The 18938-nt window shown below is 35.4% G+C and overlaps 1 protein-coding gene across 1 annotated transcript in view; it reads right to left on the minus strand.

Annotated features, from left to right (window-relative positions):
- The window catches only part of LOC120634495 (solute carrier family 41 member 1-like), an 83408-nt gene extending 64907 nt beyond the window's left edge, over positions 1-18501 (minus strand). Inside the window, exon 1 of the mRNA XM_039905143.1 lies at positions 18256-18501. The gene's annotated coding sequence lies outside the window, so the exon portion shown is untranslated. The remainder of the gene's footprint in view (positions 1-18255) is intronic.
- Between the last annotated feature and the right edge of the window lie 437 nt (positions 18502-18938).

Raw genomic sequence — 18938 nt, forward strand, 5'->3', positions numbered from 1 at the left:
ATTTTATTATTTCACTCTTCAAATCGTAATAATATTATAACGTCATCGACAAAAACAAAAACCGGAATAAATTTCTAAAAGTCAGTGGCCTTATTTATAGCTTAACTTCGTATAATCGTATTATTATATCGTCTATATTTATTTATTCTGTTCACTAAAGAGCCAATTCGCGGGCGATCCGCCGCCTCGGTAATGGGAATTGCATTGGGTATGCAATTTTCATGTCTAAAGGGCGTGGTAGCCGATGTATATTTACAGGGACCTGAGGATAAACAACTACGTTAATTAAAATCAAGTGTCTCCTGTCAATTTATTAGGTATGCGTCGCTTAGCGTAAGTACTATGCACGTTTCGGTCTTTTATCTTCAATAGGGTTGTCATGAATAAGCACGTAGAATATTTATCGTAATAACGTTACACGTTGTGTGCTAGTGTCAGATTATGTCGTCTGTCCACCTCGTTGGGGATCGATCGACTCTGTGCCTACAAGTTTCCCGGGTCAGTGTAACGAGTAGAGTTATCTTAAACACAATAATGTAAAAATTAGATCATGTGTTTTGAAATAGTATGTTTCATAGAGATTTAGATTTTTTTTGACGGTAAATTGGCGCAGTTTGAATCGACCCTGCTTTCTCAGTCCAAGAACGTGGGTTCGATTCCCACTACTGGAAATGAAAAGCATGAATGTTTTTCAGTGCCTGGGTGTTTATATGTATTTTCTAAGTATTTATGTATATATAATTCATAAAAAAATATTCATCAGTCATCTTGGTACCCATAACACAAGCTACGCTTACTTTGGGGCTAAGTGGCGATGTGCGTATTGTCGTAGTGTATTTATTTATTTCATCGATAATACACCAAGCATAAAAAATAGCATATAAATGCATTTCAAAACTCATCGATTATTTATGTTAAAAAATTGGCACACCTATACATACACACATACGCAGACTGTTCAACTTCTGACGTCGCGTTAATAAATACCTACCTACCGTCAGTAAGTAGTCTATAAAGTAATAACTTAACTGTTATTCAAATTATTTTTTATTTGAAAAAGGCTTAAATAAAACTAAGTTAGTCTACATATTACATGATAATAACGGCGTTTTGAATTTTGAATTTGAATTTCTCATCTGTGGTCTGGGCCGTGAATATCTATGGATTCTGTGGCTTTTGGTGGGTCTGTGGTCGTAAAAGAACTATACGTACGTACTAACGTTTTATTTAAACGGTTACGGCTATTCTATTCAAAATCCACGGTCCATCAATACCTGCCCACTACAGGGCACGGGTCTCTCAGAGTGAGAAGGGTTTCCGCCTAAATCATTAGGCCAAGTAGAGTTGTCATGCAAGTTTACTCACGATGCTTTCCCTCACTGTTTAAGCAAGTGATATTTACATTGCTTAAATTTAAAAAGCACTTAACCCAGAAAAGTTAGAGGTGGGGGATTGAACTCGGCTCCTCCGAAAGGAAGGCCGAAGCTCTAACCACTAGGCTATCGTCGTTTATGACAATTAAGCTTAATTTGCTATAGTTCGCGAAAAGCAGGAGAATCTGTATGGTTTAATTTCTTCAATCCTATACTCCACACCAAACAGATCTTCGGCAATGTACCCTGTACGCACAGTTCGCTCCGAATCCGGAGCATCCTCAGGAGATTATGACTTAACGATTAATAATTATTAAGAATTATTCATTGTAATTACACCATACAGATTCTCCTGCTTTTCACTGACTATAGAAAATTAAGTTTAATTTTCATAATATATCATGGATTTCTGCAAAGTAACGCCTGCTTCTATCCAATACAAACAATATCGTCGTTTTTAAAACCGCGTAATATTTACTAAAACTAAATAACATCATTACATCAGTTTATTAATTTAATTCAGATATTTTTTTCACACTTTCATTATAAGTCCAAAACTATACGGCTTCGAAAATATGGAAACCTGTTTGAGGCGGTTTTAAACGATAGTATTTATACCAACTTATACGAAGCCTTTGATGCAAATATAACCATTTCATATGAGATCCGGGCTTGACCTAGTAACCCCACTTAAAATTAATCATTGCAGAAGAGGAAGCAAGCCTTTTTTTTCAATCGCATAAAAGTTGAAGTAGCATCTATAACTATACGAAACTTTATTTAGAACTTCAATTACTAGTATTACGTACTCTGTCAAAAAATATATAAGTTGTGAAAAAGCAAACACATACTATTTTGTTATGGAACCCTAAAAATTATAGTTATTACTACCTAATTTGGGGTAAAGAGTTCTTGAAACCTATCAGTTGTGGAAACCAGGTTATTGACAAGAGAGGCTCTATCTATTGTTGAAAACGCACTAGGTCAGTGTGAAAACGTAACCAATATGAGTTTTATAATTAAGAAGGAAACAAAGAAATACTAACTAAGACTTCCAAGAAGATTAGGTAAATTGCTTTATATTCTTTTTTTTAAGTTAAAGATTAAAACGAAGGAAGTATATTGGTGTAGGAAGTTTATTGGTGAAAACGTAACCCACATGAGTTTTATAATTTAAAGAAATATTAAGACTTGCTTGTTATAACAGCGGCAACTACGCCCTTCAGATATACAGCAATGCTGCTTGGCAGCAGAATAAAGCATGGCTCTAGTAATTCTCCGGACGTACCGTCAAAAGCTGTTCTACTACTAAATAATGTTGCCGTTAACCATTCTTTTGAAAAACTACCGCAACCGCAATGTAACAGTTACTGAACTTTTTTTTTTTCTAGTCTAGTAATTTACTCGGACGCAGTGGCGTGCTAGAGCGTAGGCATATGCAGATATATAATAAACTAAAGGAAAGGCATAGTTATTATGAAAAGTAGGCTTTTCATAACTCTAACTTTAACCTTAGATATTTCTTACTCGTACTGGAGATTTTCTTCATTTTGTATAGGTAATCTGCATACCCTGTGCATACCCTCTATGCACGCCACTGCCCGGACGAATATATTATTAGAATTAAAAAAATATATTATGCAATAAATAAAGCATCCGAGGATTCCGAGGTATTGTGGATTGCATTGCGGCGTGCAAAATCGTGAATGAGAAAAAATTACTTCATTGACGTCAATCCCTATCCCTACTTATATTATAAATGTCAATGTATGTTTGTTTGTTACGTTTTCACGCAAAAACTACTAAACCGATCATCATGAAACTTTGTACACATATACTTGGAAGTGTTAGAAGTAATATAGGATACTTTTTATCCCGACATTAAGCTCGTTTCCTTTGGGAGAGGAGATGAAAGTGTTTGACGATTTTACACCGTAACTCCGACCGATTTAAATAATTATTTTTGTACTATAAAGGTTATAATATGTGTTTGATTTTGCCCAAACTTTGTGTAGATCTAAATGTGGTTGGAAATAGAGGACAGAACTCCTCAGCGGACAGCAGCAAACCCCACTACAGAACTACAACTAAATTGAACGCCACATTAAAAAAAAAACCAAACGCAGACGAAGTCGAGGGCAACAGCTAGTAAAATATATAGGCATCTTTTTTTTTTAATCGACAATAATTTCCATTCGCTAAACCGCGGCACGTCTTTGTTTGTTTGGTGGAAATAAGCCACGTCTGAAGCCTTCCAGCAGAGCAGACCAGAGAAATATTGGAAATAATAAATTCCCGAAATTCCCCTGCCTGGGAGCGATCCCGACACATCCCACTTATAATCACAGCAGTCACCACAGCGCTAGGGAGCAGCCTTAATCTTCCATTAATTACATTAATTTATTTTTGACGAAGAAGTCCATCCATAGCAGTGTTTCCTGACATCATCATCATCATCATTTCAACCAATTGACGTTCACTGCTGGACATAATCAAACTTATGTGTTATTATGTAACAGGGAGTTCCACAATTTACGGTCCTGGGCCGCTTGAGGCCAGTGGTTCCCAGCGACTCGCCTGATGTCATCTGTCCACCTCGTCGGGGGCCGCTGCGTTTACCGGTGCGGGGTTGCCATTCTAGCACCTTAAGACCCCAACGTCAATCGATTCTCCGAGCTATGTGCCCTGCCCATTTCCACTTCAGCTTCGCGACTCGCTGAGCTATGTCGGTAACTCTAGTTCTTCTACTCTCCATCGCCCGCTGAGTGACTCTGAGCCTACTTATGAGGCCCATAGTTAGCGACCACGTCTCAGATACGTAAGTCATCAAAGAAATACATAGTCGCAATATATTGTCAAACTTTATCGAAATTTGTCTCCTGAAGTTATTTTCAGTTAATTAGGAAGTAGACTTTACAAGATGGCTAAACGGTAAACGGACCACTTACTAGGTATTTACGTGTTTATTTGTTTTCACGCAGTTTTTTTTTATCTAGTCACATAATAATACATAATCGCATGTGCGGGCACTCGTCTGAAACGAAGTCGCAAAGCCATCAAAACAGTCATTAATCTTATAACAGTAAATTTTTCCCCATGTAATGTAAACTTCCTATTTCTTTACAATCACTTGTTTCTTTTTTAATATATAGCAAATTTCTAATTTACTGCTATTAAAAAAAAAAAAATCTCTAAAACAAAATATTGCAAATATAGACTACTGGACTTGCATTGTTATTTTTTAACTTAATATTTACATTTTTAATAGTTTTTAGTTAAATACTTATTTTCGTTTTTATTTTTTTATAATGTGACCGAAGATAACAACGATAATAATGTATTCACCTATAATTAATTATTGTAATGGCACTAGACAGAATTTGTAATTCTAACACATAATTTAATATTTTTATGAATGTAGTTACAATTAATTGCTCGTGTGTCTTATGAATAAATAAATAAATAAATAAATAAAACTTCCTCTTGGAACCTTTAAGTCATAAATCGTTTAAAGCCCCTTTTGCAATATTAGCAGCATGACCCTATTATGAAATACCGTAATATTTCACAATACTATAAAAATTTCATTATATTTAAAATTACACGGGCAATATTTTTAAGCGGCGAGGTATATTTTAAGCACCTGAACTGTTTGGAAATAATTGACATAAGGACCTACTGCAATTTTTTACACAAAATTTAGCACATCGTTTAAAAACTATAGCTTTATTAAAGCCAAACGTTATCACCACTTTTGCAAGAAAGTTTGAAAGATTTTTACATCGTCTAAACATTGTTGAACAAGTTAATTTTAAAAACTACCTCCCTACCTACCCAATTTTTTACAAGAATACAAAACATAAAAATGTGCTTTAGGAATAAAAACCGACGCGGACCTGAAGTCGCAGGCATCAACTAGTGTATATAACCAAAGTTATATCAAATCTGTTAAGAGACACCGTTCTTTAGGAATACTAAAAGTCCAGTTTCCTGTTTCTGAGACAGGGCATTACACTCAGGGGTTCACAAAGTTTCGTTGAAAGACTTGCACTGGGGTCCTAAATATTTTTTTAGTTTGGATGTGTTTGAGGACACAAATTACTAGCTATTGCCCGTAGCTTCATTCGCATTTTTTTTAATTTTCATAAATCCCGTAGGAACCCTACATTTTTCGTTTAAAAAAAAAATCTAAAAAATTCAAATTCATTTATTTCAAGTGGACCTAATATAAGCACTTTTGAAACGTCAAATCTGTCTGTAAGTAGTGACTCTACCACCTGTTCGGAAAGCAGATTCTACCGAGAAGAAGCCGGCAAGAAACTCAGCAGATGCTCTTTTCCAACATCAACAACTTACATTTTACATTTTTAAATTCATTTTTCTATCTTGTGTGAGATGAAAGCGGAGCCAGATGCTTCCAAGCAACCTTGTCATTAAGAAATTCATTCAATGTATAGTAACCTCGCTGTTATAAATGTGTTTTAACTTATTCTTTAAACTTATGCATTGGTAGGTCCACAATTACCTTAGGAATTATATTATAAAAGCGTATACTCAATCCCCCAAATGACTTCTGTACCTTTCGCAGACCATATGCAGATGTCACTAATTTATGACCATTTCTTGTTTATATCCACTTTTTGTTTATATAGACTAATATATTGTCTTACAAATACTATATTGTTATAAATATATTGTGAGGCTACCGTAAGCATGCCCAGAAAAACTGTGGAATCTTCCATTTTTAGTGATTCTCCATTTATTATTATATTTTTACTAACTTTCTTTACATTTGGTAAAATAAAAAGTAGCCTATGCCTTTTCCAGTGTAAAATCTATCTTAATTTTTAATTATATTAGTAGGATGCATTTATTTTATTTATCATCATCATCATCATATCAACCGATAGTCGTCCACTGCTGGACATAGGTCTTTTGTAGGGAGTTCACGGTTTTGTGCCGCTTGCGTCCAGTGGCTACCCGTGACGCGCTTAATGTCGTCTGTCCAACTCGTTTGGGGTTGACCAACGCTGCGCTCACTACTGCGGGGCTGCCATTCCAGCACCATGGGACCCCAAAGTCCATCCTTTCTCGCCCATTGCCACTTCAGCTTCGTGACTCGTTGAGCTACTCATATGTCGGTAACACTGGTTCTTCTACGGATTTTCTGATTAGATCACGTAAAGATACTCCGAGCATAGCTCTTTCCATCGCCCGCTGAGTGACTCTGAGCCTTCTTATGATGCCCACGTTACATAAAAGATATAAATATGCTAACAAGGACATGAAAAATATGCGCATTCGCTTTACTTCTAATGCCTCTTCTTTATAAATTGAAACGGTCTTGTTGGTCAAGTATAGACTGTGTTGAAAATAACGAACCTTAGAATAAAGTCAAAGTCAAAGTCAAAAATATCTTTATTCAAGTAGGCCCACAGGTGGCACTTTTGATGCGTACATAAGAATTACACGGTAGTGAGATGATGGCGATAACCACATTCGTAAACTTAAAACTAAAGCTACGAGGGTTCCAAACGCGTCCCGGTCGAAGAAGAAGCCCACAACAAACTTAGCCGGGTGTTTTTTTTTTTTTTTTAATATATTTTTTTTTAATAGTTAGTTTGACTGTGTTGAACGTACCGAATCGCGTAACTAAGATTGTTGCTGGCAGGCATCAGTTTACTCCATGGTTATGTAGCTTTACCTATATCACCCACCATATTAGGAGCGTGTTATGCTTCCGACAGCGTTCAAATCTTCGTGAACATTGTCAACTAAGAATATTTAAAAACCAAAATAAAAATTCAAATTAAAATCTTGTTTCTATCTTTTGTGATCTCTAATGAATTTAATAAAGATGGATATTGAGTCAGTGGGGGTTTTGTTATTATTTTAATTTTTCATAACTGAATTTTTTTATCGTTGCTAAAGCTAAACTAACTCGTGCATTAAAAACGTCCGTAAGTTATTGATTTGATACTGCCGCGGCAACGCGCCGCTGACACTCGATATAGGATGCTACCTCTTATAAACCAATTTTTTATTTTTTTTTATACTATCGTTTACGAATGAACAGCAGATGTCGACCAATCCGCACTGGGCCAGTGTGGTGGACTACGGCCTAAACCGTTCTCACTCTCTTGTCTGCTGCCACAGGAGACCCGTGCCCTGTACTAGGACTGTAATGGATTTATATGACGACAATGGACATTAGATATAGGATATAGGTAACTATTATAAGACGACATAACGATGTCATAAACCAAAAAGTATGCAATTTTAAGTAAACAGGCAAAGTTAGTTATAAAAACATTCCAATCGCGTTTATTTTCGGATCGTGCGGTCTAATAGGAGTTTTAAATGACGGCGCGGCAATTCTTGCGGATCTACCGCCGCCGCCGCATACGGAAATTACGACATTGTACGATCAACTTACGAGCTACACATTAGTTTCCGAGCCACGTTCAAGGAAGGTTATATCTTTGGAACAATCTATTGTTACTAAATATTGATCAAACTTTTATTGGTCATCATCGGGTGCCATCTTCTTTAAATTGAAGTTTGACGATCAAAAAAGTCCGGTCAACCCCCATATATCATCTAACCATTTGGGTCTCTGAGATCTCTTCCCAACTATTACCTTCTAGTTCAAGTCTTGGGAAGGAAAACTGGTCTCCTCTTTATAGGTGGCCAAAGAAAGCTAATTCTCTGAAAAATATTCTTTTATAAGTAGGTAACCCTTTTATGTTGCCCTTGATCTTCCTGTCTTGATATCATAATGATCTTCCTCTCCTTCCAGAATGAAGAAGAAGTAGGGTTAAGGTCCACCACGCTGGGCAAGTGCGGATTGGTGGACTTCAAACGACATTGATAATATTATGGTGAACTCTCAGGCATACAGATTTCCTAACAATGTGTTGCTTCACTATTAAAGCAAGTGATATATTTTAATTGCTTGAATCGGCCATAACTCCGAAATAGTAGAGTCGCGTGCCGGAGATCTAACTCGGTGCCCCAGTACCTAAGGTAAACCGAAGGCATTATTATTATATTATATTAGAAGGTTATTAGTGCTCTATATCGCGTTTTCATATGTTGTGTTCCTAAAGATTTTAAACTAAGATTTTCGTGGTTTATCAACATTTCTTAAAAATAATTCAACAGATAGGCATAAAGCAGGAAGATCGCAAAAAATTGAAAATGTCTCCTTCTATACAAGTTATATGAAATTTTTAGAGTAGGCAGTGCATTTCTGCATCTATGATGTGCACTCATCTTGTATATACCCAGTAGCATTCGTCGTGACCACGATGCAACTGGGACCAAATATCGAAAAATCCCATTATATTATCGTGGCATGTATCCGTTGAACTATTTTTAAGAAATGTTATATTCATGTTTTGTTTGACTACCTCGTTAGTCAGGTGGTGGGCATGTTCGACTGCAGATCACGAGTTATTGAGTTCGGTCCCTCGGTCGGGCCTATGTAGAGGGTTGGGGCTGGAAGTAATTCCAATAAGTAATTTCTAACATATACCAGTCCGGAGTTTGAAAATTTGCGATAGTTCGACCCCGAGCCTCGGAGAGCACGTTAAGCTATCGGTCCTGCGCCTGATCTCTTTCCGGTCCTGACAGATCTCTTGTTCCATCGATTGCGAGAGTGAGAAAAAAAAGAGTGCAGCTGTATTATCGCTACACTATAATTTTCTGAGATGGCTTTAGCGATAAGGCCGCCTTTGCACACCTAAACTAGTTTTTATTTTTAATTTTATCCATTATGTGTCTATTTTTATTTTGTTTCTGTTTGTGCAATAAAGAATTTAATAAAAATATTTACCGCGTAGTTGGAAAATCTCTCTGTAGACCAACCACCGTAGCCGAAATCGGTCGTTTTTTAAATACAAAATTATTTCATAAGGAGACTACTATTCGTAATATTGCAAAAGAGAAACTATATCTGATTGTTTATTACCTACTAGCTGTTGCCCGCGACTTCGTCCGCCTTTATTTTTCTTTTTCGAAAAACATGTACCTCATAGATGTGGCAGCACTCTATGTATTTAGGATAGCTAAGCCTAGTGTAAAATCGTCAAACATTTTCGTTCCCTCTCCCAAGAGAACTGAGCTTAATTTCGGGATAAAAAGCATCCTATATTACTTCTAATACCTTCAGGAATATATGTACAAAGTTTCGAGATGATCGGTTTAGTAGTTTTTGCATGAAAGCGTAACAAACAAACTTACATTCACATTTATAATATTAGTAGGGATGATCGGCTCAGCCACTAACTGATCTCGATGATGTTCTGGAGATGGACAATGTTTATGATGAAAAATATTTATTTGGGATATTTGATATGATATGATGAACTCTCTTGCGAAATCAGCTTTCCATTATAATAACCATTGGATTGTATCGGATTGTACCTACATGTTTATTTCATAGAATGGTTGATTTATTTAATTTGTTAACGATGTTTTCTAATCTATAGGTATATAAATTGCTGTACCAATTACGATGTAACTTTCAATTTTTTTTGTAAGTGCGAATATTGTGGGGATTACTGCGTGAGCTTGTGTATTGAGTGTAACTACACAGTGTCTCACAGGCGGCGAAGATAACGGGTCGCGCGCTCATTAAATATATTCGTCGCAATTAGTATTTTATTTGATTTCAACTGGTCAACCTCTCCAAATTTCAAGTTCGGTTGTTCCTTTTACATTACTAGAGCAGAGCCTCTACATGGGAATATCAGCTTTTATAATAATAATAATAATAATAATCATTTAATTCAGACGTGTCCATCCATAGATTGTTAGTATATGAGTAACATTTTTTCCTTAACCACTAAGTCAGTATTGATTAGTTTTAATAATAAAAAAAAATTAAATAAATAAAAAAAAAAATTAAAAAAAGAAAAAAAAGAATAAATAAAAAAAAAATTATTAAAAAAAAAGATTCCGATTTTTTAAAAGATGCCGGCAGGATTTAAAAAAAAAGCCTTTGTTAACTAAGCATGGTCTGTCGCTCTTCTCTGTCTGAGAGGAGCACCATGCTATGTAATGTGCCGTTAATGGGTTATTAACGATGATATTGTATTTACACTTCTTATCTGAGCTAGGTCGATGATGACACAATAATATTGTAGTTAGGTAATTTCACCTAATAAAAGAAGTCTACACATGTCTATTTCATTCAATACTCATAAAGCAATTGCGCAAATATATTATGACAATGTAATTACATTTTATTGCCCGGCACGGTATAATATCGCTTTACAAATACGATACGCCTCTATCCAGTAGCATTGATTGCATATCTTCGGCTGTATAGATAAGACAAAAGACTCATTTAAAAGACCTACGAATTACACAAAACAATATGATTAAAATATTATTTAATTATGACTTCTTGACACCTACAACTAAATTATACAAAAATACAAAACTTATGAACGTCAAACAGCTACCATACCTACTGTATTTGCATGTTAATAAGAAAAATTCTTAAAAAATCCATTCATACACACATCACATTTACAATACACCAAGCGCAGTTTAGAATCAGTCGTAGAGACTACATTTTGCTTCCACGTCTTAGAACCTGCCTCGGGCGAAGAAATGTGAAATTTGAATGAGTACAACTCTACAACAAATTACCCACGGAAGTGAAAAATGCGAAGTCGTTTACAATTTTCAAACGCGAACTAAAAAAAATCGCATACTATCTCAGTTGTAATACCGCTTATAACTACACTATGACAACGACTTCGCCTTTCGCAACATACGGATATCGAAGTTTCTGAGGATTTTTAATCTATCTATCTTCTATATATATAAAAGAGAAAGTGTGTGGGTATGTTCCGTATAGGCTCCGAAACGGCTGGAACGATTTCAATGAAACTTTCAGGGAATCTCCGGATTGACCTGGCGAGTAATCCTGTAAAGTTTGGTGACGATCGGAGCACTCTTATTTTTGAACTATCAAACTGTCAAATACAGCTTTTATTTACTATGATGATATTCTATTGTTGGGTGTACATGGGTGTAGATAATGATCTTCACCCGCTCGAGAAGAGAATAGAAGAGAATGAATACGGAGAGAAATGTCTTATGTCCAGCAGTGGACTGTAAAGGCTGTTGATGATGAAGTTATTATTACTGCCCAAAAACGATTTGGTGGGCTTAAATGATTATTAGTTCGATGGTTTATTGCGCTATCCGAGGGCAGTGGCGTGCACTTCACACATGCACCAAAGCACTGCCTACCCTAAAATTCATATATAACTCGTATAGGAGGAGGATTTTTGCCGTTTTGTGCAATTTTCCTGCTGTATGCGTACCCTGGTAAGAAACCCAGTGCACGCTACTCTCCAAGGGTATAAAATTGCTCGCACCTATCTTTGCTTTCAATTAATAAGTGTCTGTTTGTATTGCCAGCTTTTTACTGATGCATAGGAAACTTTTATAATTAAAAACATTATATGTCTGTGTGTTACTGGTCTGTTTATTACGGCTGTCGCAGCGTCATCGTCGGAACGATGCAATCCGGAAGATCGGGGTATATACCTAGCGTAGGGTTGCGGATTAAAGTTAGTGAATTTATGTGGATCCACTCGTACAGAATAGAAAATTGGAATATACGGTTGGCAAATTAAGATTTCTGTGAATAAAGGTAAACTTATATACCTAATATTTCCCAGTCCATCAGTTCCCATGGTTCAAAATGCGATAATGGAGGTATGGAATGGTTATTTATTAATTACTTTTATGATAGACGACTTCTAAAGTGCCAAAGTAAGTCATTTTCTAAATGAAGTCATTTGTGCGGCACATGACCGTGATTTTCGAAATCCCATCTACATTTAGGTAGGTTTGATGTTCGAAAACGAGTTTTAAGTTTTTGATCACACTAAATTACACCGGATAACTCATGTACGTTCTCAAAAGTCAAAGTCAAAGTCAAATATTTCATTTATTCAAATAGGCACATAGACGGCACTTTTGGTGCGTACATTACATGTAAAATATGACACAGAAGTGAGTTGATCGCGATAACTAAATTCGTCAACTTAAAACTAATGCTACGATTATAGATTCCAAACGCGCCCTGGTCTAAGTAGAAGCGCACAACAATCTTAGCCGGCTTTTTTTTTGTTATCACCATCTCATACTATCTTAATTGTCATACTATCTTTATACGTCTCAATGAAGTATAAATATACCAATCTGGATTTGGTCAGCGTGGTGGACTACCGTGGCACAGGAAATTTGGGAATACAGTTGGAAATTAGCAGGGTCACCACAGAGGTTTCATTCCTATCTGTCCCCCTGCTCTGACCCCTCAGGGGGACAGATAGGAATAAATGCGATATATCCCCCTGCTCTCGACAAGGAGACAGATTAAATTAATTATATCCGGTCTGTCCCTCCGCTGTTGTCTTAGGTCTACTAGAAAGGAATTTTAAAATCTTGAATTTATAATTTCTGCATTTCCTCTGATCTGGTCGCAGGCTTTGGTCTTGGCTAGTTACCAACCTACCGACAAAGGCGTGCCATTTAGCGTTCCGATAACCGTTAGTAAAATTCAAAATTCAGAATTCATTTATTTCAAGTAGGCCTACTTTGTAAGCACTTTTGAAACGTCAAGTATGTCTGTTGATAGTGACTCTACCACCGGTTCGGAAGGCAGATTCTACCGAGAAGAACCGGCAAGAAACTCAGTAGTTGCTCTTTTCCAGCATCAACATTTACAATCATGGATGGATGTTTGTTACTATTTCACGCAAAAACGACTGAACCAATTTGACTGAATTTTGGAATGGAGATAGATTTCACAAAAAAAGGCAATTCCGTAAATAAATGTTATACCAACTAGAAAGTAAATAGATTTTTGTATAAACCAAACTTTTGAATGATATGTGTTACAACTAGCTTCCATTGGCGAATAAATATCCAACTGCTACCTTTGATAGAAAATTGTACAAGTTAGCCCTTGACTGCAATCTCACCTGGTGGTAAGTGATGATGCAGTCTAAGCTGGTAGCGGGCTAACCTTTTAGGGAGTAAGGTAGTTATACCCCTAATAGGTTTCTACGCGAAATCTAGAATCTACTTAGTGGCACAATATTGTCGGTAGCAACCAATATCATCAATGATTATAACCATCAGATCTATATAAAATTTAAATGTGACAATTTGGGAATAAATTCGAATAAAACATCCGCATATCCGACTATACATATGTGCCTGTGTTATGCCCAAAAATACATAATAGGAAATAGCGCATAGGAATTGTTAACCTCCTCGTTTTGAAGTCGGTTAGTAAAAAACACGATGGAAAACTATTGTGGCACAAATATAATAGGTTATCGAATGAAGCGTTTAAATTGGTTTACTAATTGATTAAACTATTTTTAGTTTTGTTATTTAATGTCCAAAACTCTTTCAGGGTTATTTTTTTTATCTATATCTGGTTGTGCACGGTGTAATCTTCTGCGTTTACTTTACATCACATCTTTTGACAAGTTTTCTATAAGGAACAAAAGTATGGTTACATTTTAAGGCAAGGCTAAAATATGAATGAACGAATTATTCTAACTTTGTTCCCTTTTTTTTTTAAATATATTTTTTGTCTATGATCGTATCCTACGAACCTATAACAGCGCTTCCTACGGATACGGACCAATTGTTGAAAGAGAAACCATCCAGGGAACTATCAAATCAAGCAAAAAAGTCTTCAAAATCATCAGAAACCGGGAGTATAAACAGTTTCGGTTGCTTTCTTAAATAAAAATCGAGACATACGCGAACAAGGTCGCGGAAATAAGCTAGTATATATTAAACTATTTATATTTTTGTTGGTTAATATCCAAAACTATTTGGGGATAATTTTTTTATCAATATCTGGATGTGCGACGTGTAATCATCTGCGTTTACTTTATTTACATCACGTCCCTAGACTAGTTTTCCCTAGAGTAAGTATACAAAAGTATGGTTTTATTTTAAAGCAAGGCTAAAATAATAAGGTTGGACTCCATTATTGTAATATTTTTTTTTGGCTATGATCGTATTCTACGAGCCTATCACAGTGCTATCTACGGATCTATTTGTTGAAAGAAAGACCATTTAATGAACTATCAAAAACAAGCAAAAGATTCATCAAACTATCCGTTTACTACAGATAGATACTTTTGAAATCAGAAATATAAACAGTTCGGGCTTCATTATTAAATAAAAAAATCTAAATAAGCTAGCAAAACTTTCAAAAATCCATAAACAAGTGTCTATTTTTTTTTTTTTTAATGGCAGACTTTCATACGAATTTACGAGTACCTACATACCGTATTTTTATATACTCCCTTGGGGGTGAAAATAAAATTCTTCCTTAAAATTATTACTTATCTATGTAATTGAGTATTATGTACGAGTAAGTTTATAATAGCATACATATATATCATAATTATCTATTATAGTATACTAGCTGTTGCCCGCAACTTCGTCTACGTTTGATTTTGTTTTTAAAGTATTCAGTATCGCTAAGCCTTAAATGATTATAGTAGTATTATATATATATATATATAACATGTGACTGTCAATTAATTATAGACAAATAATTTGCAGTAAAATAAAATTGCGACTATGATTAAAGATCTAAGCTATCCTATCTCTTAAGTTGGACCAGACTGCTCACGGTGTGCCAATTTAATTCAAAATCGGTTAAGTAGTTTAGGAGTCCATCGCGGACAAACATCGTGACAGGAGATTTATATATATTAAGATATAAATTTATATCGGTATTTGTGTAGTTAATATGTAAATGTAGTATGTATGTTCATGTAAGTTTATTTAATTTTTTTGCACAATACTTTATGCACCATCCACTTTCCACTTTTTTATCGGCTTCGTACGCTCAGGTTGCCTTTAAAAGATCACTTTTAGTGATAAGGCCGCCTTTGCCCCCTAGCACTTACTTTTACTGTTTTCCTTGTATTTTTCCTATTGTGTTGTTTTGCAATAAAGTTTTTCTATTCTATTCTAATCTTCGAAAAAGGACTGTAGAATGCAAAATTTATTTTTAAATCTAGGGACACGTGACGTACTGCTTTGCGGCTGAATTAACCATGGCGCTAGTACTTCCCCGGACGAGCTCTGTCACTAAAAGCTACTCTATCTCCGAAATCGACGAAAGAATCGAAAGAACTAGGTATAGGAATCCTAAGTTCTTTAATAACACTAGAAATGCGATATAGTGTGTGTTTGTTTGTCCTTCCATTACGCCCTTACCAAGTGGCAGTCAACTTGACTTGGCATAGAGTTAGAAAGGACGGAGTGGGATAGTGTCAGATGGCAAAGTGGTAGTTTTAACCCGGGCAGGCAAAAAGCAGGAAGATCATATAAAAAGCATTCGGTTGGGGTGGTTGGTAGACGTTCAGGAGGTTTATATATATCATCGGGTGTCTCGAACGTCTAGCAAAGCCTACAAAAGGGACATACCGTGGTTGTTTTTAGTATGGGTATAGCCATATAGAGGAGGGAGTCCCATATAACCTGAACCCTGCCTGGTTGGAGGTAGCCATAAAGCTTTTCCACAACGCCAAAAAAAATGGTAGGCAGTGCATTTGTGCATATACAAAGTGCACGTAACTGTGTGTAAGCGTTATTAATTTAATCATGAACAGTTGTATTATTTTTGTCGTTACTTTAAGTACATCTTAATAAACCTGGACGAAGAAGTTGGGCAACAGCTATACGGATATACGTGCAATCCGTCGATATGCATATCCATGGATAAGCAACAGATTGCTAAGCGACCCCGTGCATGGACCCCTTTAGTTATTAATTTTATCATGAATAGTTGTATCCTGTTTGTCGTTACTTTAAGTACACGCAATAAATACCTTAGTAACGTAAACATTTTAAATTTGTTTACGAGATAATAAAGACTGTGAAGTCTACATACGAATTAAATAGATTAGATTAGCGCGGGGACTATTTGTGTATAAGTAATTAGGTTATAGTTATAGGTTTAATAAAACTTCCATACCCCTAACAGGTTAGCCCGCTAATATCTTAAACTGTATCATCATTTACAACATTTATGACGGCCGATTGGCGCAGTTTGCAGCGCCCCTGCTTTCTGAGCCCAAGGCCGTGGGTTCGATTCCCACTACTGGAAAATGTTTGTGTGATGAGCACGAATGTTTTTCAGTGTCTGGGTGTTTATATTCTAAGTATTTATGTATGTTATTCATAAAAATATACATCAGTCATCTTAGTATCCATAACACAAGCTACGCTTACTTTGGGGCTAGATGGCGATGTCTGTGTTGTCGTAGTATATTTATTTATTTCCTATAAAAAAAAAAAACAATCAAATGACTTTGCAGTCTGTAGTATGTAGTGCTAAAGAGACCTGACCACCAAGATAAGGTCAAGTATTACAAAGTTCGTCTATTGATCAAAAGTTCCTGGGTTGGATTCCCGGGTCAGACCTAAGTTAGTATTGGACAAAAATTCTTAGTGGATAGTTCTTAGAATTGTCCGTCTGTTTTTCTGTCTGGAGCTAGAAAATTGGCGTTTTCCATAGAGAGCAGTAAATAGTAGTTAAATAATCTACTTAATTATAGAATATTGAATTATAGTACTGTATGTTTCCACACATAATTCAAATTCAAATTCATAATTTATTTTTCATGTAGGCCTAACACAGGCACTTATGAAGCGTTCATACATATATGTTCACATAATTGTGAGGGGATGGTGATAACTTCGTACGCCAACTTAAACCTAAAGCTACGAGGGTTCCAAACGCGCCCTGTTTCTAAGAAGAGCCCACAACAAACTTAGCCGGGTAATTTTTTTTTTTGTTGTCACCATCTCACAGTTTATTTATATTAAGCTATGAAGCTAGAGCAATTTACACCCAAGCTTTTTTATCGTTCAAGTAATCCTTAATATTATAATAAGATTTTTCTGTAAGCTTATGTTTTATATACCTAAACTTTGAACTTATTGTAGACATCTCAAAGATTTCATTTGGTATTTTTTTATAAAACAATACACAATTGCCCTTGAATGAATTAGCAATTTTGTGTAGCCTAGTAAACTGCACATACATACTGTGTGTTATACATAATATATAAATAAGGGAATTAATTTGTGCATTCGATTTGAAGTTCTCATTCTACAATAAAAACACCGAAATAAATAAATACTTACCGATTTTCTTTGCAAAATGTGTATGAATATTGAATTAAATTAGAATTTATTATTAGGTTTTTGTGATTTATTTATTTCATCAAATTCCTATTATTTGATTTTATTTGCTAATTTTTCCACTCCTTTAAAATAGCAGAAATACACAGGGTACATAATATGCCGTGCATTCTGCATAAAAATATTCTATTGTATCATTTTCTATAGGAAGATAAGTATAAAAGGTAGATATAATAATCTAGTATGCATAAGTGGTCGAAATAATAAAGTTACAAAATGAAAAAAAAATACGCTGTCGTAAATTCTACACTTTATCGATATTATTAATTTCCACACTATTATGCAAATTAAGTTATTCTATTATAGTATTCAATTCTAGTAGATAAAATTATCTTCCACACTGATACGTCATACGTTGCCGATGAAATTATAAATCTTTAAATAAAAGAATATTATTACTGCTTCAGGTTTCAATATATAATAAACAACAATCCGTGCCAGCGTATATTTTTTTTTCGCCAGAAGAAATGTCCGCAATTTCTCATTTGAGCTTTTTGTTGAACTTATAAAAGCTCTGAGGCCATTGCCTTTGTCACACATTCTACCTGGGCATTCCCTTACAATTAAAAAAAAGAAGCATAAACATCCAACATGCAATACTTACTTGCGGTCGAAATCCCTCCGGTGCTCTTACTTAAATACTAATATCACAGGATTTTATCGATTTAAAAATTAAACTATTTACACTAAAAAAAAAACACTTTTAAAAAAAATATTTACAAATGTACACTGGCCAGTTCCTTTACCCCATGCAGTCTTTAATCTGTGGATCTAAACACGGAATGCAATTACATCTTTCGCGTATTTGCGCGCGAACGTTTGACATTTGACATGTGCGTCTCGTACAACGTCTGCGAGTTGACTATCATCGGAGTGTTCGTTCCTTGCCTTAATATCAGGTGTACAACTCAATCGGTGATAATGATGAATATACAAAGCGGCGTCAGTTAGACTAAACGGAATTCAGTCTCCAACGCGAGCATCATTGGACCGGTTTAAAAAAATCCGGTCAATGTACGTGCGTGTGAACTTGGCGGGTTTCGAGTGTAGGGTTACCATACTTTCGACTTTAAAAAAAAAATACAACATCAGTAAATCGCTTTTAAGATAGCGTGTTTTAGAAAATGACAGCTGTTATAAACTTAAGCTTAGCTGTTTAATATTTTGACACATAAGATTCACTGCAGTATCTTCTTCGCCTTTTAGTGTAATAAGATATTTGTATTATTTATTAATCTTGTTTAGAAATAAGTAAGCGTGCGATTATGTCTCGTTTTCGTAGAAACA

This window comes from Pararge aegeria, chromosome 24 (assembly GCF_905163445.1).
Source record: "Pararge aegeria chromosome 24, ilParAegt1.1, whole genome shotgun sequence".
NCBI lineage: Eukaryota > Metazoa > Arthropoda > Insecta > Lepidoptera > Nymphalidae > Pararge > Pararge aegeria.